At 39.8% G+C, this 26,079-nt stretch overlaps 1 protein-coding gene across 5 annotated transcripts in view; it reads left to right on the forward strand.

The window, feature by feature from the left end:
* Positions 1-26,079, forward strand: part of Kap-alpha3 (karyopherin alpha3) — a 66,089-nt gene that overhangs the window by 4,136 nt on the left and 35,874 nt on the right. Inside the window, exon 2 of one of the 5 annotated variants that reach the window (XM_076183641.1) lies at positions 1,564-1,731. The exons of the other annotated variants lie outside the window; for them this stretch is intronic. The gene's annotated coding sequence lies outside the window, so the exon portion shown is untranslated. The remainder of the gene's footprint in view (positions 1-1,563; positions 1,732-26,079) is intronic. 5 annotated transcript variants of the gene reach the window in all.

Raw genomic sequence — 26,079 nt, forward strand, 5'->3', positions numbered from 1 at the left:
CACTTGTTCATGCATGGAGAGCTGACAACTGGTGACTGTTGTCCACCTAGTACTTTCAGCTAGAAACTGTCCCACTCTAGTGCAACACAAACCGCATTCCAAGTTTCTTTCCAGAGAAATAAGGGCTATTGCCAGCCATTGTAGAGTTGTAGATTATCCTCCGAGTGAGACGTGAGGCAACCATTGTATAGTACGACAGGATTAGAAAAGAAATGATGTGGTACTGGTTCACAAAGGGGGAAAGTAAAGAAAAAATCTAGATTGTAGCCCAGTGTCCCTGATCAAAATAACAAATTTGTGAGTAAAAGATATGTTTGTTAAATCTCTTGATGTTAATATTTTGGATCTCTTGATGTTAATATTTTGGAAGACTGGTTTTAAACTGAAAGATCTTTTGTATCAAGACTTAGCATTTACTCAAGACAAATTGATGTGTTGCAAGGATGGTTGGGTAGGTTGTATGTACTTGTATCTACATAAGGCCCCTAATAATTAACTACTGTACAATAGAAATTGGAACATACTGAAGGACTTAGTGGTGCATGTAATTTACTTGGATGAAAGATTTCCTAAGAGATCAGTACACAAGAATATAAATGATAAGTTGTCAGGATAGAGGCCAGTAACAAATAGTAAGATGCCTTTCCTACAGGGATGGAAATGAGTAAACTGGGGAATTAAGTTAATGTGGAAAGAATAGAAACCCTAATCTATATTTGCAGAGAATTTAGGTGAAGCATAGTCCTCATAAGGAGGCCAGCAAACTGAAATGGGGAAATTGATGTGGATGAATGCTGTGTAAGTCAAATGTGGGGTGTCCAGGGAGTCGGCTCCTTAGAAAGTGATATGTTTTGACTTTTATTTTGTTTTTATTTTTTATTTATCTATTTATTTATTTTTTTCTTCAATGGGGTGATGCAGGAGGTAAATGTGAGGGGAATGGAGAAAAGTGGGAGATATGTCAGTTGTTGTTTGCTGGGGGTGGGAGTTAATGACCTAGCTTAGGAAGGTATGGTATAGGAGAAAGCTGAAGGTAAAGGCTGGTAAAAGTAAGGTGATGAGATGTACATGGGCAGAGGTTGACAGCAATATGGAGGTAATGGTTAAAGGAGAGAGGCTGGAAGAAATGGATAGCTTTAGGCACTTGGGGTCACATGTGGCAGGAAAGGGAGGAGTGGAGGTAAGTTGTAGATTGAGAGGACCAAGTAAATGCCTTGGGGGTTAAAAAGTGTAGTGTTAAATAGGGATTTGGGAATGGCTGCAAAGAGGAGATTATATGAAGGGGTGATTGTGCTGACAGCACTGTATGGAACAGAGGCATGGAATTTTATGAGAGAGAGTTGTCCAAAGTAGGGTTTTTGGTGAAAGTTTCAGTTTAGTTCAGCATTTTCATGGGTAGATCTCTGCTGATTTTGCTCTGAAAGAGAGGAAATATAGATAAAGATGTGAAATGTTTGGAAATGTTAACTTGATGCTACAAATCACATGAAGTTTTAGAGGAGGCATGCTTATGATGTTTTTCATAGGTATTTGATTTATTAGAGGTTATGTTTATAATTCCAGCCAGAAGTGAATACATTATGATTCTTGGGAATTTGGAAGATCAAGTACCAAGTATTCAAATGGGTCAAGGGCTTTAACAAGGATGATGCAGGCAAGGTCATCATATAAAGACAGCAGTGCAGAACTCGTAGTAATGGATTCAAATTGGACAAGTCTAGGTCTAAGGAGGTAGGCAAGAACTGGTTTATCAACAAAGTGGTTAACAAATGGAATAAAAAAAAAAGGATTGTGGTACTCCCCAAGGCAGTCGTAGCTCCTCTTGGGGATCAGTGCCACCTGCGTAGAACCGGTGGCCAGGGCTAATTGCCGCCGTTTGGCCCCCAACTCTTGGGGTTGGGGGGTGGTCCCACGATGTAGACGCTGCGGCTCCAGGACTATGTAAACCGAACAAAGACCCAACAATCCCAACATCGCACCGCCCAATCACACTTCTCTGCACCCCCTCTAAAGTCATTGAACGCCTAATACTTCAACTTGTCACACCACATATTCCCCTTGCTGACTCACAACACGGTTTTAGGCCACTACACTCCACAAACACTCTTCTGATAAACCTCACACAAAGAATTTTAGATGGCATCAATTCAGATAGGCCCCACCACAGAACACTTCTTATAACATTAGACATTAGTAAAGCTTTTGATGCTATCCCCCGCCACAACCTAACAAATAAAATATATAACACAGACATGCACAATAACACCAAAAGATGGCTGGCCAATTATCTGGCAGGTAGGAATGCTTATGAGTCATATAATGGCCAATCATCGCACATCAGAAACATTAAGAATGGAGTACCACAGGGCTCTGTTCTATCCCCCATGCTCTTTAATCTATACATGCATGACTTACCCACACCAGACACCTCAGAAATGCAAATCTCTTCCTACGCAGACGACATAACAATCACATGCACACATCGTAACACAGACAAAGCTGCAGAAATAATCCAGCCATACCTTGATACACTCAACATATGGTTCATCACAAACAGACTCAAAATAGCTCCAACCAAATCTACAGCAACACTTCTCACCAACTGGACAAAAGAACACAAATACATACCTCATCTCTACATCAACAACACTCACTACACACAAACACACCGAAAATTCTTGGTGTAACATACAATACATCCATGTCTTTCAAACAACACATCACAAACATAAAAAACAAATGCACACCTAGACTTAACGCACTTAAGTCAATCGCTGGAACAACATTTGGACAAAACAAAGAAACTAATACAACAATATACAAACAATGCATATGCTCAGTGATGAATTATGCGAGTCCTGCATGGGCTCCTAATCTCAGTGAGACACACCACAACACCCTTCCAGTCATACAAAACAAAGCCCTAAAAACAATTACAGGCTGCACAAATACAACACCTACAGATCATTTACACCATGAAACAAAAGTCCTCAAAGTCAATGACCACCTCGACATGAGAGGCACACAAACACTTGCCGCAGCCACCACAAACACATCACACCTGCTACACTACATAGCAGAACACCCACACACACCAAGAAACATTAAAACAACACCCAAAGACCTGTATCACACACAGATACTCTCTTCTCTTCCTCCACAACCACCAAATACCAGCCTTCGGAAACATATTCATAATCATATCACTCACCGCTCCATTAACACACTGAAAGACAACACACTCCTGCATGCCAGACCCCCTGATATCCACCCTTCTGAATCCTCTCTCCCACGAAAGGACAGAGTCCACCTGGCCAGACTGTGGTGCGGCCACCACCCAGCACTTCTAAGCTACCAGAAGAGGCTGAATGACCGCATTGTGAACAGCTGCCCAGGATGTAACACTTCACCCCATACCATACAACACATAATGGAAGACTGCATTATATACAATCATGCATGCAAACAACACAACATACACTCTATAAAGGATTTGTGGGAAAACCCAGTTTCGGCTGTAGCATTCCTTGGGGAGACGGGACTGCTCGGACAGACAGTCTAGGGAATGACAACAACAACAACAAATGGAATAGACTTAGTATCAGTGTAGTAAGCTTGGGAATAATTGGTTGTTTTAAGAGAAGATTGGATAACTTTATGGATAGGGATGAAATGTGGTAAGGGACATGGAACTGTCTGGTATCGGCCTTAAGGTCTCTTGCAGTCTCCTCCATCCTTATGTTCTAATGTTGTAGGTCTTGGAAAACATGAGAACAGTTGTGGTTAGTCCAATTTTTTGTAGAATTAGGGAACACCTGAAATGATGCATCTTTGTAGTTCTGCTTTTAGTCAGGGTTCCTTGTGTCTCAGGTTACTATTAACAAACCCATAAAACCGTTTTATGTTTAGCATTACATTTATTGATAATGCTTTTTTCAAAGTTCCATTCTTCTTCTCTTCTTGTGTGTGTGTGCAAGAATTACTATTAATGGGATCTTTGGTAGTCAGTATACCTTATGTCATCTCCTACTTGTCATATTTTTTTACCCATTATGTCATTTTATTATTCATTATGATATTTAAGAATATTACCCCACTATTCATCACACCTCTGGCTCCACACATCTCCCACTTCATGTTTATACAGATAATCATATACCAGGATTGTACAGTACCAGTAATTGCAATTGCAACTTAGTTTGTTTTCCCAAGAAGAGAGAATGTGTTTGACAACATTTCTTTATATTCAGGTTCATTCTAGAAACTTGTTTTGGTTATGTTAACATCATCCCGCATATGTTGTATTTTATTTCATGTCAGTGGACACTATCCACCATTTCCTCATTGGAGATTGATATTAATGTGATCTTTACAAAGGATAGGGGACTAGTGTCGCACCTGTAATTATTGCCTCGTGTAGAAAATCCACAATTCCATGATGGCTGGCAACACTCCTTGGGTCTTCCCAATGTAGGACTGTTTCCCTCTCGCTTGTTGAAAGTGTTTGGGGAAGGGGAACGGTCGTCAGTTGTCGACTCTCCATGTGTGAGAAGGTGTAAGAAATATGGCTGAGGTTGATAGAGATCTTGGGCCCAGTCTAGACACAGAGTACCAGCCCCTCAGGGTTGCACCTCCTGATGGATTTTGAAAATGGGCAGCTTTGGTGACCATCTTGCAAGACTATTACGTACAAGTACCCGTCGCTAGTCCTGCATGGTGTGGTCCTACGAGAAAGATGTTGGAGAAAGTTATCTCCCTGCCAACATTCCGGAAACCCCATCAACTTGCTTATTTCCATTTGGAGATGTAGCCCTGACAGGATGACGTTTGGTCTTTGGACTGGACCCAGGATCTCTGTCAACTTGACTATATTTCTTCCTCCTTTAAACACACAGGGAATTGACAGCACATGTGACATCTCCCCTTTTGCTGCTGCTTTCAGCTGGTGATAGAGTAGGAATAGTTACACACTAATACATTTCAGAAATCAGTACAGACTTTCTTCATAGAAAAATCTCTGGGAAGGCTTAGGACTTACTACATGCAGGGGTTATGTAGTTTTCCAGTTGGCAAAATGCAATTATTGATACAAAATGCCAGCATCATTCACCATCAAGTATTCATTGGTTTGAAGCCTGGCTGATAGTAAAATTTATTTATTTATTTATTATTATTATTATTATTTTTTTTTTTTTCTCCTACTCCATCCACTATCTTGTTTTTCCTTCTATGCTGTTCCATGTGCTGCCTTAACTCGTTACTTCTCATGAATTATTAATATATTATCCTCTACACATCAGTATTTATTTATTTATTTATTTTATTATTATTTTTAATTTGACTTGAATTTAATATTATTTCCCAATTTGTCTTTTTTTATGCTGAATTGAAGTTCAGTTTGAACTTCTCACTTGAAATGCTTGTAGATGTGCTACCTCAGCATTTTGAGTAAAAGAGAAATGTAAATTGTATTTCAATTCAACAACATGAAGTCAACCTTTGCTCATTTCATGTGTCACCAGTGTCTCAGTTTGTGTTTAGGCTTAGACTTTAATTTATTCCCATGATCTTGAAATACCCTCCTCAGTTTTCTTTGTCACTATTGTCAGCCCCTTTCAGTGGTGTGATTACTGGAATCTAGTCACCTTATTTGCTTTATTCTTTTACTAATGCCAGATCTAGTGCTCTTAGTCTAGTATAGTTTATTTGCAAGACTGGGAACCATTTTGGTTGTTTATCTTTGTATTCTGTTGATCACAGTTTGATCCTTCCCTTGTGTGGAGATCATACTATCACTATATCCCAGTCCTTGATAGACTAGTCTATGATATTGTCATTATCTCTGTCATGAAGATTCACTTCATGTTCTTTAGCAATTTGTGTCTCATCCATAACTTTACTGGTATATTTTTCACATAAGCTATCCTTATCATTTTAGTTTTATATCATATAATTTTTCTATCCCTTTGGTATTGATTAATTCAGTGATGGTCTTTTTGAGCTATTTCCCACTTCAAATAATTTGCATTTTCTAGCATTAAAAATCATTGCACACTCTTTGCACCAATCATATCTAATGTCTAGATCTTTTTGTAACCATTCACAGTTTCGTCTCCCACTGTTCTCATTATCTTTATACATACATATACCAAGGGCTTTTACTCCCTTACAAGGGATGTAGCTGAAGTCAAAGGCATAAATCCACTCCCACCCATTTCATCCCCACATACTCCACTCCCATTCACCACCCCTCCCTCCCTCTTTTCTTGGCTCCACCTGGATGACGGGTCATCCCTGCATCTTGCCCACTGCCCTGGGTCAGAAGCAATGCAGCAAGACACTGTGTATCCAGAGCATGGCTGCTTCATTTAATCAGCAACCCCCCCCCCCTCCATCCCCTCGTGCAGAAAAAGAGAAGATGAGTAGGATTTGCTTCAGGCTGCCTCAAAATATCATTCACACATACTCCCTAACCCGCTCCCCATCCTCCACATTGTTGACTATTATGTCTGTGGGGTTAATTGATTTTTGTATTGTCTGGGAAGATAGTATAGCTTGTACCTTCCATTATTTCATTTACATAGATGAAAACCATTACAGGTATTGATCCTTGTGAGACTAATACTCACTTCACCAATCTGACACCTTAAACTTTACTACTTTTCTGATATACTTGTCTTTCAGGAAATCTTTCATTCATTCAAATAATTAACTCGTTAAGTTCTGCAATATGTTCCAAATTAATTGATTGTTGTAAATTTTGAAATGTCTTCTCTAGGTCTATGTACATAAAATCCACCCAACCCTCTCTTGCAGCACATCTACTCTCATGTAAATGCTTAGTATGTTCACCTCATATGATCCTCCAGCTCTGAATATGAATTGATTGTTCTCCGCCTAAAGGTGTTTAACTCGCTTATCTTTCACAGTTCTCACAATTTTATTGTCATGCCATCCAAGTGTGTGAAAATTTAATGACTGATGTATGTTCATGTACCTTTTCCTGTGGTATAAAAAAGGAATGGAGTAATGTTACAGGACTTAGAATTTTATATTTTCTTCTTGTGTGACTGTTCAAAATTGTCATCTTTTGAGCTCCCTAAGTTTCCAGGTGTTTCAAGGTTGTTTAGACATTGAAAGAAAGTATGAGCTAGCTGCGTAAGAACTTATGAGGGAGATAGTACGAACCCAGATAGGGGGTCCCCGTGGATGGTCAGGTGTTAGGCCTGGACTTTGCAGTCACACAAAACTAGAAAATTAATTGTTACAGGGTTGGTTTAGAGTTCTGTAAAATGCTCAGATGAGAATGTGAAGAGCTTGAACAATTAAAGAAAAACCTTGGTGCTTATGAGGTATTTGAAAATATTTAAGACCAAGAAATCAGGTCTTGATGGGAGATGGAAAGGAAGATAAGATAAGATTAGGGGTGGAGAGGATAAGGAAGGAGTGAGAAGTTGTATGGGTTTGATCAGAAACTTGGGGATGGGCAGTGATGAACTAGAAGTGTACTTATTTTATCTATCAATATACAAATAAACTTTTTCCCTTTACAAAGGAGGTAGCCATATGTTTTATAGACTGGATAGATAAGAAAGGCCCTTTCAACTTATTTCATAGTCATATGTAATGTGTCTAATGCTAATGTGGGTAAGCAGCCTCCAAACATGAAAGTGTGTAATTGAGATTAAAAGTTAGGGGGAACTAATTTACATGGAGGATTCTGCATGAATCTGGCCTGGTTATGTTTATGAAGTACATACAAAATGACTTGTAGATGATGTTAGAGTACAACATCAGAAATGTTAGAGAAATCGACATGCTATGTGAGGCCTCAGTGAGATGACCATCTAAATAGCATAAGAAAAGTATGTGTTCGGCAATCAAAGTTTTGTTCCTAACACATGGATACAATTATAGTAAAAATCGTTGCCTTACATTTTGCAGACATACTACCTGTAGACCATAGCTGGCAACATTCCTCAGACTTAGATATGGATTTCTCTTCAAAGAATCTGAATTGTTGCCTGTGTTCTATTGGTGTGTGACTGTTTTTATGTCTTGGGTGAAAGTACAAGGAGGGGAGTGGTTGTTGGTGTTAGGTATTTTTGTATGTGGAGGAAATATTGAAATTCCTAAAGAATGATTTTGTGCCTGGTCTGAAGGCTGTCACCTCCAAGAGGGAAGTGAGGATAAACTTCATAGGTAAATTTAATGTGTTCATTTAACAAGTAAGAAAAGAAGAAATTTGTACATACATATACCAAAGGCTTTTTTCCCCCCTTATAAGGGAGATAGCCGAAAAACAAATGCATAAAAACCACTCCCATCCATTCCATCCCTATCACACTCCACTCCCCTCCACCCTCTTTCCTCCCTCTTATCTTAGCACCTCCTGGATGACGGGTCATCCCTACATCTTGTCCACTGCCCTGGGTCAGAAGCAGTGTCGCAAGACACAGCACATCCACAGCAAGGGGCTGCTTCATTAAATTGGTGACCCCCTCTCTCCGTCCCTTCATGCAGAAGAGGAGAAGATGGGGAGAAATCCCATCAGGCTACATCAAATTTTTCTCACACATACTCCCTCCCTCCCCCCCATCCCCCACCCATTCCAACTCATGCATCACAACATCGTCCATATACAACCATTCTCCATTCACCCTTGTCTTCTGTCCTCTCCCATCCTTCCTCAACAGACATTCCTCTCTTCCCCAAAGCCCCTTTTACCCCAACCGACCATCTCATCCTATGTCGACCCCTTATGTTCACCCCTTCCACATCTGCCTTCCACACCTCTTTTACTAGTCTTTCTTCACTCATTCTTTCCAGTGTTCAAACCATCCCAATACTCTTTTATCCACCCTATCTCCCAACTCCCTTTCTGCCCCTGTTCTCCTCATTTCTCTTTCTCTCCAGCCTAGTAACCCCAATTATACTTCTCAGACACCTCATCTCAAACATGTTCAAACTCCTTCTCTCTTCCCCCCCTTATGTTCCATGTTTCTGCCCCATACAGTGCTGTTGGCACAATCACTCCTTCATACAATCTCCTCTTAGCATCCATTCCCAAATGTCTGTTTCTCATTACACTTTTTAATCCACCAAGGCATTTACTCGCTTCTCTCAATCTACATTCTACCTCCACCTCCACTCCTCCCTTTCCTGCCATATTCACACCCAAGTATCTAAAACTAGATGCTTGGGTGTGAATATGGCAGGAAAGGGAGGAGTGAAGGTGAAGGAACTTGTAATATACATTATTGAAGAAAATTGGGAAAGGAACTTAAAAAATTTGGTATGGCAGAAAAGAATGTAAAGCAAGTGGAATTCCAAAAATGGTCTATGCTCAAATTGTGCAAATTTTCTAGTGTAGGTATATGACAGAACTGTGTTAAACAAGTCATGAGATATCAGTTGCTCAAGACATGGAATAAGATGCTCTAAGTATAAACTTGTCAACCATTTCTTCACTATTAAAAATATACAGACATTTCTCCCCGTCTTCTCCTTTCCTGCATGAGGGGACGGAGAGGGGGGGCTGTTGTCCATCTTGTATTAATGTGAGGTGCAGTAGCCAGAAGAATGACTCATCATGAGTGAAGGAACCATTCAAAATCTCCATAGCACCTCAACCACAGGGATGCTCTTGAGATTAACAAGATAGCCTGGTAAAAGGCTGAATAAAAATCTCCATGATTATTGATATAGAAGGTGTTAAGTACTGTATTGCTGAATTACAATTTGAAGTGTCCGTTGTATCTGATAAAAGGAAATGCTAGGAAATATGTTTTGAGGGAGATAAAACATTAAATGTGATATTTAAGTGGTTATGTGGTTATCTCAAAACTTGTGGAATTTAAAAGACTGAAATTGTGACAAAGAGAAAATACAAATAACTAATAGAGGTTGCATTGATTTATAAGAGTTGAAGTGCAAAAAGGTTGAAACAAAGGATAAGGGAGCTGTGAAACAAGACCAGTGAATTTAGGATAGAAAAGTATTTTACATTAATTGGTGCATCATATACACCATCTTTAAGACTTCAAAAAGTGTGTGTAATTGAAATAAAAGGAATGCTGGAAAATTGTATTATTATGCTGATGAATTTTAGTTCTGGAACCTTGCACTGGAAGAAAATAAAAGTAAAAATAGAGCTGATGTAATAGGTTTCTTAACATTTTTCCATTTGTGTTTCCTTGGCCAACAATGGAGGAACTGGCAGTAGTGAGTGGGTATCAGACTTCTCTTTAGCGAGCTCGAAATATACAGTGGCAGATGTCAAATACAAGTCACCTAGAAGCAAGAAGAATCATATACTGTTGTAGTTTGACTGATGAAATCATAATAAGGAATTAATTGAATAAAATCATCTTTAAGAAAAAAGTGAAATTTGATGGCAAAATAGGAGACTAGATAGAAATTTAAGTAAAATGTGATTTAACATGTGAATCATAACTTATAACTGCTCTGAAAAGTCTTCAGAAATGTGCATATAAGAAATGTATGCCAAGATAAGGGGCATATCCATGACAAAGCATGAGTTTTATAGGCATTTTAGAAGACTACTGTAATCTTATGGAAAAGAGGCACACAGTTGAGCATATAAAATATGCTGAATAATTAGAAATAAACGCATCAGGAGGAGGGCCCAAGATTTCCGTTTTAACTGAATTTCCTCCACCTTTTCACACAAGGAGAGCTGGTAACTGGTGACTGTTTCCCTCAACTTTCTATAGACCTGAAGCTGCCGGGCCCCCACAATAATACAACATGCCAGTCCTTCTTCTTTTTTGTATAATTCTTTGTCTTCCTTCCTTGAAAAGAGATCTGTGGGAAGATTAGTGGCCTTGTCAGCAAAAGTGGGGTCGTATGCTTCCAGTCAGTGAAGTTCAAGGCAACAATTATCATTGATATTCTGGAAAAAAGCTATGCTTATGGAATTATATTCTCCATTGACCAAAAGTGGCTTTAGATTTGTGTGTGGTTTCCAATTGGATTGTCCTCTGTTGGGTGATTCATGAGTTGGCACGGTATGGAAAATTGTTTGTATTTGAGGCATGTATTTATTAATATTATTAATTTTTTCATTTATTTGTTTATTTTATTATTATTATCTTATATATATATATATATACAGATGCTCCTCTACTTACGTTCATTCGTTTTACGTTTTTTCGATTTTACGTTTGAACTGGCTGTAAAAAAATAAATTAAAAAAAAAATTGTAATTTTTTTTTTTTTTTTTTAGTGAATTTTTTAGTTTAGCGCGCTCTCCGTAGTTCAAACGATACTTACGCATGACGCTGCGTCCATTGTTTACATGGCACAAATGACAGACTGAACGTACCTTGCCTCCTCCTCCTCCTCCACCATCTCAATTTATGTTGCTTGAATTTAATTTATTTGAAATTAATGTTATTATTTTACAATGTTATGTGTATAATTAATGATTTAGGGGTGTTTTATAAGATACGGTAATAGAATTTACGGATGTATAGTACAGTAACAACTTACGTTCATTTTCAACTTACGTTCGGAACGTAACTAAAACGTAAGTTGAGGAGCGTCTGTATATATATATGCTAATAAGAACACGGGTATGTGTGTTCACTTATGCAAAGTAGACCACTTGTAAAAAGAAACTAACGAAGCAGAGCGCTTTCGTATATTACATCTTCAGTGCAACAAGTGTTGCACTGAAGATGTAATATACGAAAGCGCTCTGCTCCATTAGTTTCTTTTTCCAAGTGGTCTACTTTGCATATATATATATATTTCATTTATTTATTTATTTTTTTTTATTTTTTTTTTTTCCCTATACAATTCGTTCCCTTGACCTCATGATGCCTTCCTACTCCAAACCAAAATATCTTCTAAGTCAAATTTATTCACTTACTTTATGCACACTACAATCATGTTGCTTCTTCCAATTCTTTCCTTTAATGCTGGAAGGTCCATTGCATCTCTTCTTGTAAGATTTCTCTGATCAGTTGGGGATAAATTTTGTCGCTCTTCTTTTTGTTCCTTGCAGAGGCCACACCACTGCTGCATAATCTAATCAGGGAGAGATTAGGCTTGAGTTTTTTCATCATCTCGCCATCCATGATGTGAAAAGCCACTTAACTGTGTTTGTCAATAGTCTGTTTGTCTCCACAGTTTTGCTGTGACTATCTGGTATCGGATTATCTATGATTAACACTCTTTTGAAATTGTTTCAGTTTCCATTAAATAAATCATTGATGGTCCTTTGTAATTTTTGGCATTGAATTTCATTTTCCACACTTGGCTCCAGTCATACATTCTAAGTCTTTTTTAAGAATTCACAGTCTTTACATTCTATTCTTTTCGTAATCTTTGCATTATCTGTAATCTTCCCTGATGTTGATCCCACTTGCAAAGTTGTCTCAAGAGACAACCCATGATGGAGATGATGAGAGGGATGCTCACAGAATTCATGGCTGGGGGCAAATCGATTGAACCTGACAAGAGTAGTTTGGAAGTGGGATGGAAGGAAGGGTGGCTGCATGGGAGCTTGCCTCTTGGAGAGACCCGTAGAGGGGACTGGCGCCAGTGTATGAGTGAAGCAATGCGCTCCTGGGTGTATGGCCCCAATTGATGATTGATAAATGTAGCTTGTTTCTTCCATGATGTTAGATATGTGAATCAATAACATAATGGGTGCTGCTAGTGACATTTGTGGGACTCCACAAGTCACTGCCCCTTATCCACATGTATTGATTTATCAAAAAATCCCTCATCCATTCCAAGAAGCTTGTAAGTCCTCCAATATGCTCTTAATTTTCATGAAGGCTTTTGCCATATCCATGTATACACACTCCAACCAGTCCCCACTTTTAACTCATCAGTTGCATTTGAGTAAAAGCTCAACAGGTTTAATATGCATGCATTGTGAATTTAGTATAAAAAAAATCAAGTTGCTAGTCTTCAGGCGTAATTGATAATCAGTGATGTATATTGTTTGTTCAGAATTTATTTCAGCAGCATTTAATCGCACGTGCACATAATCAGTGATGTACACAATGCCGTAGTATATCCAATGGGGTGTTTTTTAATACAACCTAAAAAAAAAAATAAAAAAAAAAATCAAATGTCCATTAAGGCTGGAATGTTGTGATGTGTTGTTATCTGCTCTACAATGATGGGCATCAGAGCCCATTGGCAATAGCTCTTGGTTTTACAATTTTGGAAGTGCCATCCACACAGTAATACATAAACCCTACCATTATCCTCAAAGTTGCTCACTTGCTCCCACAGTATATACTCTGCATTTCCCATTTTCTTTTATTTTGATGAAACTATTGAAAGAAGAATGTTGATCACATTATAACTTGTACCATCCGTCCTTAAATCTCTCCTCTTTTGACTATATCAGTGATGCAGCATTGCCCTTGATGATAGAGGTTTGATATCATTGACAAAATATAAGGAATAAAAGTACATTTCATTGACTGTCTTTCTCTCGCTATCTCTCTCTCTCCTCTGTCTCTCTCATCTGTCTCTCCTCTGTCTCTCTCTCTTTCCCCCATCACCTGTGTGCATCACTTTCACCCCTTGTATCTGGCTTCCTTACTACTGTACCCCTTACTTTCACCCCCCGCTTCTCCGCCACCCCCTACCTGATGTTTATCGTTTTCACTTTTACAGTGTTTATAGAATGGTACTGTGCTTCCCCTTCCTGCCCCCAACTCTCCCTCAAGCTCTCGTCTTCATCCCAACTCCCTCATCTCTCTGACCTCCTTCCCCCCCACCTCCCCACTTTGTTAACCTTCTGCGTTCACCGATCCATGCCCCCCCTCCCCCTCGTAAAGGAGTTATCACACTGGGTTAATTTTCCTTCGACTGTTGGAGCAGATTTGCAGCCCGCAGCTTTCTGTGAGGGATCTGATATGCTGGAGGAAGATTATTTTCCTCTAGCATATAAGATGATGACATTGTATGTCAATTGTTGAGAAAACAAAGTAGTATGCTATGGTGATTTTAGGCCGGAAAGTGTGCTGGAGGTGGGCGGTATCACCGATGAATTGGAGGTTGGAGGAAAATTAGCCTAGTGTGATAACCCCCTAACCATCGTCCTTACAACTCTTTAGTACCTCCACGGACTCGCAGCCCCCTCGCCCTTCGACGTGTAATATCCATCTTCACCCTTTGTGTCCTTTCCCACCGCTTTCGGTCTTTCCGTTCGTATACCTAAACCACGCCCATGATAGCTTAATCCCCTCCCATTGCTTGGTTTAGACTCGTTCGCACCCCCCATTCGCACCAGCTCGTGACTCGTAGATTAGCAAGTGTATGGAGTGTCGGTATACGCCTCGGAATCGTGAAAATGTCTTGTATCGTCTCATCGGAAGTTGTAAGAGGAGGTAAATGAAAATAACATGCAATTTATTTTAAAGGTTACGCAAGGGTAAAAAGGTTGAGAAACGCTGGTCTAGATAGATGGAGGTTGTGGGTGAATATATGGAGGTTGTGGATGGAGATACGTGGGTTGTGATTGGGTGGAAGTTGTGGGCGGATATACGTAAGTTGTAACTGGGAACGTGAGGGTAATGGGTAATTGCAATGAATCATCGTTATTTCCAGCCCCTGCAGTTGATTTAGGAAACAAACGATTTATGAACAATATGAACTTAAGCAGTTATCGGAATCGGAAGTTTAGAGCAGTATCGGTACTCTTACCTGAATTATATTTTATATATATGTATATATATATCGCCCCGTCACTACGTGGAACCCATTGTAATCCTGTACCCATTACTTCCATAACCTCACCCGATACACTGTTATCCGTATCCATAGTCCCTAATCCTTACCTACACATACCCAAGTGATCAGTCACCTGTTTGGGATATTTCAAGTGGATTGATCTCTTGGGCCCCGTCCGTAGACCGAATGCCATCCCCTCGGGGACGTTCAGGTGGAAGTGAAGGCCGGTGGTTTTGCAGGTGCGACAAGGAAATTTCCAACGTCCTTTTTTCAGGACCAATACAATCAAGTAGCTATCGTTGGGCGCGCGCGCGCACACACCTCGTGGCGCTGTGGTTAGAGTTCTCGTCTGCCACTACGGCGGTCCGGGTTCTACTCCTGCCCAGTGCTGAAGTAATTTCAGTATCGCTGCGCTCCAAGGTGTTACACCAACTCTCGTGGGAGGGGAGTTGGGTGTGTGTGTGTGTGTGCATGTAAGGTCACATTATTACCCATAGATGGGTCATACGAACTCTGAACTCTCTTCTGGGAGGTTAATAACTGTCGATCACGAGTCCAACACGAACCAAGACCATGGTGAATCACACACACACACATGAGGGTTACAAGTCCAACACGTGATCCAAGACCATAGTGAAACACACACACACACACACACACACACACACAATTTAATGTGTATTAGTTCCACCCACACCCATCCACATCCATTATCCACACTACTTGTCCTTACCCGTGCATGTCATTTTCGAAGGTCCAACCAATGGAATGCATTCTCCGCCCTCTTCCCTTCCTCCACACGTGGTTTCGCGCTTGACATTGGGTGTCACATGGTATGCAAACGTCTTCGTCAAGGCGGAGGCGAAACCCCCTCCCCCCCGCGTGGCTGAGATGCCCGCCTATCATGTCTCTCTCTCTACTGGTGATTCAGCAGCTCGCCCCGACGTGCCTTCTACCCTCCGTCCCACCTCGTCATTCACCCCCCCGTCACTCACCCGACCCCACCCTATCCCGTCCTTTCTCAACTCACTCTGCCTCAACTGAGGTCGTCATCTCCATGGTCAAGGTCTGTTCCCAGGAGCTAAGATCTTATCCCCACCACCTCTCTACCCCACCCCCCTTTCTGCTAGTTACCTTGTCACCTGATCCATCATCCCACTTCCAGGTAACGCACGCGTCACCTGCAGTTTTCCAGCCTATCGCGCTCGACGCGACACTCGTAACGCCCCACCCCCCACTCCCATCCTTGTACGTCATCCTCCCACTCCACTTCATCCTGCCATGTTCCTCCTGTTCTTCCCCCTTCGTCGTTATCCCCCACACCCCTAGGCTACACCACTTCCTTCATAACCCCCATGAGTATCCGGCGTTACCACGTCCACATCCGCCTGGCGGTGGAGAGCCTCTCCTCCTCCTCCTCCACTCCTCTTCCTCCTCCTCCTCTCACCCGAACCCGCCCGGACTTACGGCTTTTCCATCCTGTTGATCTTCTAATCTGTAATGGGATGAACGCCTCCGTCACGGTTGAATGAAATCGAATGACGACAACCAGAAAGTATACTGAAAGTCTTGTTGGCACATAAAGGATTAGGTCGAGTGGATTTGATTATCGAATCTGAACAGAATACCCTCCTTATCAGCTGAATGAAATCAACTGGCGACGGCTAGAAGTAGTTGAAGACATAAGAAGTAGTGGATCGTCATGTCACTTTCATGAAATCCTCCCCCCCCCCACACACACACCGTTGGGTTCCCCATCCTCCTCGCTCCCCATTGTCTCCCCCTGTCAGCTCTGTTGTCATCCACCTGTCAGATTCGAAATTCCCTACTCACCTTGGCTGGGTACATGTTCCCGCTTATGAGTGGACGCACACCAACACACATACATACATTTTAAATTGTGTCTGTGATCCATGGTCTTGTGTCGCATGTTAGGTTAGTGATCAAGAATCCTCATGGATAAGAGCTCAAAGCTCGCATGTAGCCCTATCTATGGCCACTGTTGTGACAATACACACACACACACACGACAGTCGAAGTGACAGCGAAGATCTGGCTCAGAAAAACTACAATTTTTGTTTATCTCAACGACGAGGGAGTACCTGTGTTGTATTAGTAGGGAAGGGGAAAGCTCGTGGTGTAGTGGGAAGGTGAAGAACAAGGGGAAGGGGAGGGATTACTGAGGAAAATAGAAGGAAATGAGGAAGGGGACGACCGGGCCCTGGAAATCAGAAGAATAGTAAAGAGAATAAAGAGTCCATAGCAAAAGTGGTACAGGGTTGGAGAAAAATCCAAGAGAACAACAAAATTGAATTTAGAGCTATAGTAAAACAACAGATGAAAGAACAAACTAAGGACACAGTTATTAAAGTGATGAGAGAGAAGGAGAATATAGTAAGAGACTTAGCGGATAAAAAGAAATTTATAATTATATTAGGGATGGAAGAGAAGCATAATCCAAATAGGACTACAAGAGTAAAGGAGAACGAAAAAGTAAACAAGATATTAGAAGTAGTTCAAGAAGATGAACAAGAAACAGGGAAAGAAATTGAAGAAATCTATAGAATAGGGAAATACAATATAGATGAGACCAGACCAATTAAGGTTAAATTCAGGTCACAAACGACAGCAGAGAATATCTTAGCAAAAACAGGGAAACTAGCAAAAAGTGATCTATATGAACAGGTGTGGATTAAAAGAGAGATGAATAAAGAGGAAAGAAAGGAAGAGAAAACAAGAAGAATATAAGCTAAGGAAAAAAATGAGAACAGAACAGTCAAAGAAATTCTATTGGAGAGTAGTGGATATGAAAGTGAGGAAATGGTTCATAGCAGAGAAAAACGGAAGGGAAATGGAAAACATGATGGTGGTAGCAGAAAATTAAAAGTGTCTTACACTTTCCACTACCTTCTAACAGTGTAGGACATGGTGCATATAATTATTGGTTAAGAAACAGAGAGGTAAAACAAGGGGGTGGAGTTATGTTCCTGACTAAGAAGGATGTAAATGTGAGGAATGTTACATATGGAAAGAATAGAGTAGAGATGATTATGATGGAAGTGGAGGACAGGGACAAGAAGAGCAGGAAGTTTGTGGTAAATTATGTGGCTCCTAAAACGGCTTCTTGCGAAGAGAGAGAACACAAAAATATGTTAGAAGACACAAGGATAACACAAAAGATAATGGAAGATGGAGGAAGAATAGTTATAATGGGTGGCTTTAATTGTAAAGAAATCTGCTGGGAAGAGATGACAGTGAAGGGTGGAGACAACCTATGGGGAAATGTACTACTTGATTTGATTGTAGAACATACAATGATGCAATGGATACAAAAGAATACCAAGTATAGAAGTGAGGAGGAATCATCGAGACTGGACCTAATAATCACATCAGAACCTGAAATAGTGGACAAGATTGAATATAAGACACCAATAAGTAAAAGTGACCACATATTTGTTGAACTGGAACTAAATGAGGAAAAATACATGGAAAGATTGATGTATGGAAAAACAAACTGTGATATAATAAGAGAATTCTTTCAAAAAGCAGACTGGGAAAGGGTACACAAGAAGGAAACAACAGTAGAAGAGAAATGGAATATTTTGACAAAAAATTGTAAAGGAGTGGAAAAGTAGGTTCCAAGCCAAACACAAGAAAAAGGATATGTAAAGTGTTGGTACAACAAAAGATGTAGGGAGTTAAAAGACAAAAGGGATAAAGCTTGGATAAAATGGAAAGACAAAAGACCTAAAAAATGGAAAATATATACTAGTCATAGTAATCAATATGTACAAGTGTGCAGAGAAGAAAAGAGAAAATAGGAAACGATTTATAGAAAAATGTAAAGATCAACCAAAACTATTTTATAGATTTGTAAACAACAAACTGAAAAGCAAGAATTAGTGAAACTATGACAAGGAGGAGTTGAATACACTGAGGAAATAGAAATGGCAGAAATTATGAACAAACAATTTAAGTCGGTGTTTACTAGAGAGAATGTACAACTTAGATATGTTGAGTAGGAGGAGAAAGTCCCCCCAATGAAAGAGAGAGAAGTAAGAAGGAAAGAAATAATGAATCACTTGAGTAATCTTGATGTTAGAAAATTTGCATGGACCAAATGAAATGGCAAACTAGATTTTGAGAAAATGCAAGAATGAAATAACAGACAAAATACATAGTCTAATAAGCAGTTCATTGAAAGAAGGAAATGTTCCAGAAAATTGGAAATGAGCAAATATAGTACCAATATACAGTATAAAGGGGGGAACAAGGAAGACCCTACCAACTATAGACTGGTCTCCCTTACTAGTACGATAGCTAAAATTTGTGAAAGAATTGTCAAAATTAGATGGGTAAGGTATTTCAAAAAAACAACATACTAAATCCAAGGCAGTTTGGATTTAGACAAGGACGATCATGCATCACAAACTTAATGTGTTTGTATTCAAGGCTAATAGGTGTAATACAAGAAAGAAATGGATGGGCTGATTGTGCATTGCTAGACATGAAAAAAAACTTGATAAGGTGCCACATAAGAAATTGCTAAAGAAATTAGAAACTGCAGGAGGAATACAGGGCAAACTGCTGAAGTGGATGGAAGACTTCTTGCATGAAAGAAAAATGAAAGTGGTGATAAGAGACAAACATTCTAATTGGGATGAAGTGATTAGTGGAGTTCCACAAGGAACAGTTCTGGCCCCAATAATGTTTGCTGTATATATTAATGATATGGATAAAGAAATTGAAAGTTACATGAGCTTCTTTGCAGATGATGCAAAATTTTTTAAGAAAGTGAACACTGTAGAGGATTGTGAGTTGCTGCAGAGTGATCTCAATAAAGTATGGAAATGGAGTAGGAAGTGGGAGATGGAATTCAATATTAAGAAGTGTAGTATAATGGAATTTGGAAGAAGCAAAAAAAGAATAGGGGGATTATATAAATTGGGAGAGGAAGAAATTAAAAAGTAGAAAATGAGAAGGACCTGGGAGTCATTATCATGAATAATATGCCCTCTGAGAAACATATACACAAAATTGGAGAAACTTATAATATGATAAGAACAATCAAAGTGGCATTTACATACTTGGATGAAGAAATGGTGAAGAAAATACTAGTCACTTTGATAAGACCAAGATTGGAGTATGCAGCGACGATGTGGTCACCAAGTACAAGAAAATGTATAACAAAACTTGAAAGGATACAAAGAGCAATTACGAAATTGGCACCAACACTCTCCGAACTATCATACGAGGAGAGACTAGCAAAACTTGAGCGACAGACATTAGAGCAAAGAAGAGAGAGAGGAGACGATAACTATTTATAGAATCATGAAAGGCATAGAAACTATTGAAGAAGATGATCTAATAAAATGGGATAGTAGAGATACAAGAGGACATGGAAAGAAAATAAAGAAATCAGAGAAGAGACCTGAAAAAGAACAGCTTTCCCCAAAGGGTAATAGACATTTGGAACAAGTTAGATGAAAATGTGGTATGTGCAAAAATGATACATGAATTTAAAAACAGTTTAGATAAAATGAGATATGAAGACGGGACACCACGAGCATAGCTCCTCTTCCCATAAAATACAACTAGGTTAATACACACACACCTTAGCTTAATGGAACAGTAACAACTTAGTGTTGTTTTCAAGTCAGAAGTGGGACACAAAATTGGATTTCGGCACAAGTAAAGATGTCCCTTACGCCAGTAAACCTCCTCACTCTCTATTTTGTGTGTGAGTGACTGCCTCGAGCTCAATAGTGATAGAGGAAAACAGCAGCTATACGTTACTGATTGTGGTAGTGGGGATTGGAGGTAATTGAGAGAATCACAGGGTCTCATCACATTGAATAGGAAAGTTGAAAGAAAAAATTGAGTAGATTAAGGGTCTGTGAATTGATAGACATTCAGCAGTAGTGTAGAACTGCAAATTCTGAATAGGAAAATTATTAGTTCGTAAATCAAGATCAACCAAGAACGAGAATTCTTAAGGTTATTGATTTACTGAAGAGAGTAGGAAAAGGTATGAAAGCAAAAAGTCTGTGCAGTAAGTCCTCGTTATACGGTACATATGCGTTCCTGAAAACCTTACCGCAAATTGAAATTACCATATACCGAACCCATTATAACATGTAATAATAGGATATGGCAGATGTACTTTCTTCCTGCTCTTTCCTCTTCAAAATATCTAGTGGATACCGTATCTGTAAATTTTTCTTACCGTAAATAGAATCGAGGGTAGTAATTACCAATACTGTAACTGTGAATTTACCGGATAAAGAATTACCGTATAAGGAGGACTCACTGTACATACATATAACAAATTGCAGCCCAGAAGAATTGGGAGATCATTTATGCAAAGTGAACAATTCAAGAAAAACCCAGGAGTGAAGTTGATAACTTGGAAAGTGATTATGACAAAAGTGGTGGAAATTTTAGAGAATGTTGAAAAAAAATAATAAGAAAGCAAAAGAAAAAGGAGATATCAAAAAAGTTGTTCAAGAGCAAAGAAAATGGGAAAAAGTACTTAGGGAAGAGAAAGTAAATGTTAATGAAATTAAGAAACGGCAAATAACAACATGAAGGTGTAGAAAGATGATGAAGATAATAAAGATTGGAAGCTGATAAGAGAGGTGATTGGTAAATTGTTATTGTAATGTGGGAAAAACATATTCCTGTAATAGGAAGAGAAAAACTGAAAGCAAAGGAAATTGTGCAAATAATTATTAGAAATGATGGTGTCAACATACAAGAAAAATATATATAGGGTTAGGCAAGTTTGTTCAAGATGAGGCATGGCCAGTAAAAATAAAGTTAAACTGACATAGCACAATGGATGAGACAGTGACATTGAAGCTAATCAGTAAGAAGTTAAAGGATGTTTGGTGGAGGAAGGATACAATAGGGGAAAAAGAAAATTGAAGAAACTAAGAAAAATGTATGAAAATTGATAGATCAGGGAATGAGTAAGTGATGTAGAAGGGATCTCAAGAAGTAGTGTAAGAATGTATGTAGTATACCTTGACATCAGGGGTGCAGTGTTGCTAGAGCTTGCTGGAGCACTGCTCCAGCACCTCTACAAGTGATCTGGGGGAAAAAAATTAAATTAAGCACTTCCCTCGCATTCATGGCTTAATACTATCCCAACAGCTTTGGCACTGCTCCCTGGTTGACATGGTTTGACCTCGGCATCTAGACAGGACTGAAAAAGTACAAGTATGTACTTTGAATGAATAAATGGAATGGGCTTAACAAAATAAAAGAAATGGTGAGTCTTGTAAAACTTGCATTGTTAGGGTTGATAAGTCTGGCAAAAAATGAATGGGAAAGAATTAAATGTGGGAAAAAAAGGACTGGTTGGAACAAAAGATGAAAGGTAGCAAAATATCAGAGGCATGTGAGAGAGGTTAGTTAAGAAAACAAAATATAAATTAAGATTACAAAGGTACCAGAAATGAATATACAAAAATTAGAAGGGAGGAAGAAAAGAATTTCAAAAAGGATTTACTGTATTGATAAGTTTAAAAATGAACCAAATTTGCATTATTGACTTATAAATGACAAGGTGAAATACAGATATGGAATATCAGGCTATAAGTAGAAAGGATAGTGTGTGAAGAAGCAAAAACGCAAACTGAAATAATAAAGTTTGTGATAGTATTCACCAAGGAAGAAGACATCCAGGAAGAGAACAGAGTAATCAGAGATGTATTAAACAATATCAAAGTGGAAAAACATGAAGTGAATAATCTTATTGAACATTTAGATGTTAGAAAAACCTTGGGGGCCAGATGAGGTCTTCTCAATTTAGATATTGAAAACATGGAAAACAATTGAGAGACAAGATATACTAATTGATTGTATTCCATGGGGGAGAGAGGGATATGAAAAGAAACAATGCATGAAGATGGGGGCTTTATTAGTACAGTACAACGTTTTGTTTGTTACAGCCGTATCAAGTACATGATAAAGGCTCTGTCCTCACATTGTGTTTCTTTTGATAAATTTCATCACCAACTACCACACAGGAGAATGCCACAAGATTGGAAACTGGCAAGTGTAGTACCAGTATATGAAGTAGGGAGGAATCGTTGAATTATAGACAAGTGTCCTTTTTTTTTATCACAACCAAAATGTTTGAAAAAGAATTGTGAAAGCTAGGTGGAAGAAGTACCCATAGAAGGGAGCCCTGATGGACAGTTAATTTGGATTCAGAATGTCCTTTGTAATGAACTCTAGTGTTTTATTCAAGAGCAGTTGATGTACTCCATGAAATGGGAGGGTTGGAAGAATATGTACATCTGGATCTGATGAAGGCTCTCAATTAGGTACCACACAAAAGATTAATGTGGAAGTTGGAAAATGTTGGAGATGTTGAAGGAATATTGAAATGGATGGATGGTTTCTTGAAGTATAGGTACATGAGAAAGTTAAGAATGACAAGTGGGGGACAGGCCACAATGCTGGAACCTGTAATATATAAATCAGTGATATGAATAGCATAGATAAGCTGTGCTATCTTATTCACTGATAATGCCAAGATCAGGAAAAGGGTGAAGAGTGGTAAGGATTGCAAATTAGTGCAAGAGGACCTAGAATGGGTTTATGGCTTGATTCAGGAGAGAAAGGGAAAATTGAATACAAGTATATGCTATTTTTGTTTTTAGGTCATGGGGCTTCACACCAAGAGAGGAATTAATCTTAAAAGTAAATGAGGAAAAGTATCAGGTTCAGAATGAGGAGTAATTTGTCACTGGGAAAAAATTGAAACATAATGACAGAAAATACATATAGACTGTCTTTGAACATGTGGCATTTCATTATATAGATGAAGATTAAAAAATGAAAATCTGCTTTGCCTCAGACTGGAATATGTATAAAGTGAGAGATGCAAGAAAATTTGAAAGAATACAAAGGGACAGCAACATGAATTATTCTTAGTTTCTGAAAAAAAAGAGAGAAAAAATGGGTCTGCCTGCATTAGAAGAGTGAGAAGAAAGATGATTTTTTTTTTACAGCAAAAGGTAAGGGAAAAATTACTGAAGATTGGTAATTTGGGATGCAAGAACATCAAGAGTTATGGGGAAAAAACGGAAGATGTAGATGATTCAGATTGTGGAACAAATTAGGAAGATAAAATAGTATAGAATTTTGATAAATGTGAGATCTAGGGATGGGATGCCATGAACACGGGAACAGCCATGTTTATTACAATTAATTAAACACGTGCACACACACACACACACACATACTCAGTAGTTAGCACTGCGGTGTCCCACACTTCAGCTTCCAAGTTTGAGCCGCGCTCCCAGCAAGCTTCCGCTGATACAACAAACCGTTATTACCCCCTTTTGAGCAAGGTGGTGTATTTACCTAGTTGTATTTTACGGGAAGGAGAGCTATGCTCGTGGTGTCCCGTCTTCATATATCATTTTATCTAAACTATTTTTAAAAATGTATTGTTTTTGCACACACCACTTTCTCATCTAACTTGTTCCAACTGTCTATTACTCTGTGAGGAAAGCTGTTCTTTTTCACATCTCTTCTACAGCTGTCTGTCTTGATTTTCTTTGTGTCCTCTTGTATTTCTATCATCCCATTTTATCAGTGTGTGTGTGTGTGTTTGTTTGTTTGTTTATGGAAGGTATTACCCATAATTTGGGCAATATAAAATCTGATCACTCATCTTTGAAGGTAATAGATTTCCACCACGAGTCCAGCACGTGATCAGAGATCATGGTGAATCATAGACCCTGGCAGGCACATTGCCAGGCCAGTTATGGAATAATTTACGAAAAAAAATACCAGTTATTAAGAGAATAACCATGCTCGGTAAGTTGCGACAAGATGTACACGTACACACAGACTCACCCACTAGCACACAAAACCTCTCATGATCTTGTATTAGGGCTTTGTAAATGCATCGCCAACTTCATCCGCCCTACCAACTCCCGCCCCATCTTTTCATCTTGTCATCCACGCAAACCGTAAACCCGTATGCAATCCACCCTCGTGCCAGCCAGCATCATGTCCCTCAGATTCATTCGCTGGCGTCTGCCGCCACTCCGAACTCTCGTGCTGTGGTCTGTACCTTACCCAGTAGGGCCAACCCAAGCCCACTTCCATTACTCACTCAGACGTAAACTAAAGCTATTTCCCACTTGGCTACGGGTGGTTGGCACTTGCACTGGAGGTTCAGGCTTGTAGGGTAAAATACCACAGCCAAATTCCATATAGTATAACTTGTCATCCCACGCCGTGAAATCCCTGCCTACTTTCACACCCACCGTCCTGCCTTTACCCTTGTGAAGATCCTACCCATTATCCAACCCACTTCCCTTCAGCCACCACATCTGTCATTGTAACTAGCTACCGGTACTGGATTATTGACTTAATAAGTTTTTAACCGTATGCCTCCATCACTTGCACGATATTCTCTCCAAGGACAGAAGCCCCTGCAACGGAATACCAATGTCTCCACGTGCACCATCGCCACCAGTAACATTATCTTCGTCGCCTCCATCATTTCTGTCTCCTCTGTAACGACTTCCACCGTCCGACCGCATCCGCCGTTGTTTGCTCTTCACTTCTGCTTGATTCCCGCTGCCTCGTCACCCAGGGGCCGTCACCCACCCCACCATGTACCCAAGCACCCGCATTTACCGACAGCGTCCACACCCACCTGACCGTAGTCGCCATTCCACACGTTGCCACCTGCGTACCCTCCACCTCCCCCTTCCGCATCCACTGTCTGCCCAGAAAGGACACCGTGCCCTGCTGTCGCCATCCACCTTGTCCATCCTCCAAACTGTCACCACCTAAATATCCGCATCCCATATTAGTCCCTGTGTACCTCCTCCTCCTCCTCCACTCCAGCGTTGCACATCCTTCTTCCTGCCCGAGCGCCCACCTTACCCGCATCCGCTTTCGTCATCGCTGCCATCCACCCGCAACGGCCTCCTCCAACTGCACAACCACCTTCGCTTCCATCATTACCTCCACCACCACCTCCCATTCTCTCACGCTTTCGACCATTAGTCCAACCACCTGCTGCCACCGTACTGCCGCCAGTGTCACTACCATCCCGTCCCTTCCCGTCCCTCCCTGTCCCCTCCGCCCTCTCCCTGCCCAACCGCCAACACATCTGACATCGTCGTCATTTTTTTCTTATTGAAGTGATGAATGCATGCCGAGATTCGCTGACGATTGAAAATAGTTTATTTTATTTACTCATTTGATCAAATTAGATTAGAATTCCAATTGCACTTTTATTCATTAACACGATTTACTATCTAAACGTCCTAGGATGAGGTGGATGGATGGGGTGAAGGGGGCTTTGGGGAAGAGGGG

Source organism: Oratosquilla oratoria, chromosome 4 (assembly GCF_046742065.1).
Source record: "Oratosquilla oratoria isolate Oo_2021 chromosome 4, ASM4674206v1, whole genome shotgun sequence".
NCBI classification, from domain to species: domain Eukaryota; kingdom Metazoa; phylum Arthropoda; class Malacostraca; order Stomatopoda; family Squillidae; genus Oratosquilla; species Oratosquilla oratoria.